The sequence below is a fragment of the Capra hircus genome, chromosome 18 (genome assembly GCF_001704415.2).
Source record: "Capra hircus breed San Clemente chromosome 18, ASM170441v1, whole genome shotgun sequence".
In the NCBI taxonomy this organism is placed as follows: domain Eukaryota; kingdom Metazoa; phylum Chordata; class Mammalia; order Artiodactyla; family Bovidae; genus Capra; species Capra hircus.
In genome coordinates this window covers 60,472,391-60,475,284 of record NC_030825.1, presented here as the reverse complement: position 1 = coordinate 60,475,284, position 2,894 = coordinate 60,472,391, and the positions used below count along the sequence as shown (strand labels likewise).

The following is a 2,894-nucleotide window of genomic DNA, read 5'->3' as shown; positions in this document are numbered from 1 at the left end:
TTGGCTATTGTGAATAGTGCTGCCCTGAAAATAGAAATGTACATATTCTTTGGAATTAGGATTTTTTCCAGATCAAAGCAAGGAGTGGTATTGCTGGAAAACGTGGTAACTCTCTATTTCGTGTTTCAAGGAGCCTCCAGATATTTTCCTTCGTGGCTGCACCCACCCATTTACAACCCTGCCCACGGCGTAGGAGGGTTTCCTGTTCCCCTCGCCCTCGGCAGCACTTAAGCTTCGAAGATCTTTTGAGGATGGCTGTTCTGAGCCATGTGAGAAGATGGCTCATGGTAGTTTTAATTTGCATTTCTTTACTACTTACTGATGATGAGTATCTTTCCACGGGCTTTTTACCTTCTACGGGGGAGTACAGTTAACCTCCGGAAAGTGGCTTCTTGAAAGTCAGCCCTGTTTTGAATTCTCTTCATGTGATTTACCCCGGAAGATTTCTTTAGGGCTGGTGTCATTTATTTTATTTTATTTTATTTTATTTATTTATTTTTTTACCTTCTTGTTAACATTTTTATTATAGTATTTCCTTTTAAATTCATTCAAAACAAACAAAAAAGGAAAACAAAGACAATGGTCCCAGAAGGAATGCGCGATTCGTTTTAGTTACAGCACAGAGATTCTTCTCTCGGTGGGAACTGTGCTCTTGGTTTCAGCAATAAGTGAGGGGAAGGTCTTGCGCTTTTGAAGTTCTGAGGGGTGCAGGGCGTCCGCGTTAGTAGGGGTAGATGGGAAATGCTATCTGCAACCATCCAAGGCTGGAATGGTCTTCCAGTCACTGTGGCGTCCACCTGCTGTCAGGGTTAGTTCCAGATTTTGAGGAAGCTGTCCCAGGACCCCGTCACCACGGCCATCCCGTCATCAGTTACCCCCAGGCAGCTCACGCGGTTGTCATGCCCGGCCAAGACCCCTACCCTGTCGGCTTTGAGGGCGTCCCAGACATTGCAGTTGAAGTCGTCGTACCCTGCGAGAAGGAGGCGCCCACTCTTGGAGAAGGAGACGGAGGTGATCCCGCAGATGATGTTGTCGTGGGAGTAGGTCCTGAGCTCCTGGTCCGCACGGAGGTCGAACAGCCGGCAGGTGGCGTCGTCTGAGCCAGTGGCAAATGCGTTGCAGTTCGGGAAGAAACAGATGGCGTTGATATCGGGCTCGTGGCCGGTGAAGGTTTGCCGGCACACCCCTTCTTGCACGTCCCAGAGTTTGGCTGAAGCGTCACAAGCACCAGAGACAGTCTGGTGTCCGGAGCGAGTGAAAGGCTCATGACGTCCCCGGTGTGTCCAGGGAATGTGGTCGTCTGCTGGCCAGTCTCGATGTCCCACAGGGCACAGGTGGTGTCTCCAGAGCCGGTAACGATCTGATTGTCATCCAGAAAACCGCAGCACGACAGGTAACCTGTGTGTCCAGCCAGCTCACGATTCACACGGACATTCCCTTCACGAGTTTTCAGATTGTAAATGGAGCAGATGTTATCCAGGCCTCCGCAGGCCACGTAGTTCCCAGAAGGGCCATAAGCGCACGTCATGACCCGCGAGGAGCGCAGAGGGATGGCATGGACCTTGTTTGTGGTGTAGCTGTCCCAGATAATAAGTTTACCGTCCTGCGAGGCACTGACTAGAAGCCTGGGAGTCGGTGCCCAGTGCATGGCATAGATCTTGGCCAAGTGTCCCCTCAGCGTCCTCCTGGTGCGCGTCTGGACTCTTCCCACAGGGTCAGTGTTTGTGATCTGAGAGAGAGTCGCGTCTGCACACGCCTTCCGAGCATCTCCAATTTGGTCTTTAAGCTGTTCGGCCTCCTGCCGTAACTGGTCAAGTTCACTCATCTTCTAATCTTAGTGCTCTTCAAAGCCACCTCAAAGAATCTGAGATCTTAATTCAGAAGTGCTGCTGGTCTGTTCTCCCAAACATGTAAAACTGTCTGCAACAGAGAAAAGGCTCGACGCCTCGTCCGCCTGCGCGCCCGCTCCCCGCCGCCTCAGCCGCCGCTCCGGGAGGTGGTCGTGCTCCGGCCGCTCCGCGGGCGCTGCGGCAGGTGCGCCGGCGAACTCGTCCGGTCGGTCCCGCGGCGCTGCTCCACTCCCCCGCGCCCGCTCCCGCTCCCGCCGCCGCCGCCGCCTCCGTCCGCGCCTCAGACGCCTCCAGCCATCGGGATGGGCGCGGCGGCCCCTCGGCTGGTGTCATTTAGAGCCGAGCCCAATAGCCCCGGTTTTCAAGTGCTTGTTACAGGGAATGACCACAAGGTGGCAGCATTTCTTCATGCCCCCTCTGGTTACCTGGGCAACCAGAGCCTTAGGGCAAGTCTGGTTTCTGGGTTGTCAATAAGAATGCCTCCCGGGGATCTTCCAGACGCAGGGATTGAACCCGCTTCTCCCACGTCTCCTGCATTGGCAGATGGATTCTTTACCACTAGCGCCACCTGGGAAGCCCTAAGGCTTGTGTCTCCTTACTTCTTCCCCTTCCCTTCATCCCCCAGGCGGTCCCAATGATTGCAACACCACTCTGCAGAGGGACCTGTCCTCTCAGTGGGGTGACCCTAAGGAAGGAGGCTGGAGGTGGGAACCCCACCACCAGGCGACACGGGGCCCGGGGCACTTTGCAAAGCTCTTCCAGCCCAGAGACCCCACCATCCTTTGGGGGCACTAGATTTAGTGCTGCTGCAGGAGGGTCCCACAGGATCTGGAGATTGTGGACTCATGCAGAGGGGAACAGGAAGTCCATGTCCACCGGGGTGGGGGGCTGATTGCCTGGCATATCCTCCCCAGCGCCCTCAGCCCCAGGACAACCCCGCATGGGGACCCAGCCTGCTCAGGCCCCAGAGACGTGACGCCAGCCCAGGTCCCCAAGGCCCGAGGGGAACAGAGTCAGCAGCTCTTTTGTCTTTCTTTCTTTCCT

The 2,894-nt window shown here is 55.1% G+C and overlaps 1 pseudogene; it reads right to left on the bottom strand.

The window, feature by feature from the left end:
- On the bottom strand, window positions 613-1,932 carry LOC108638028 (annotated as a pseudogene).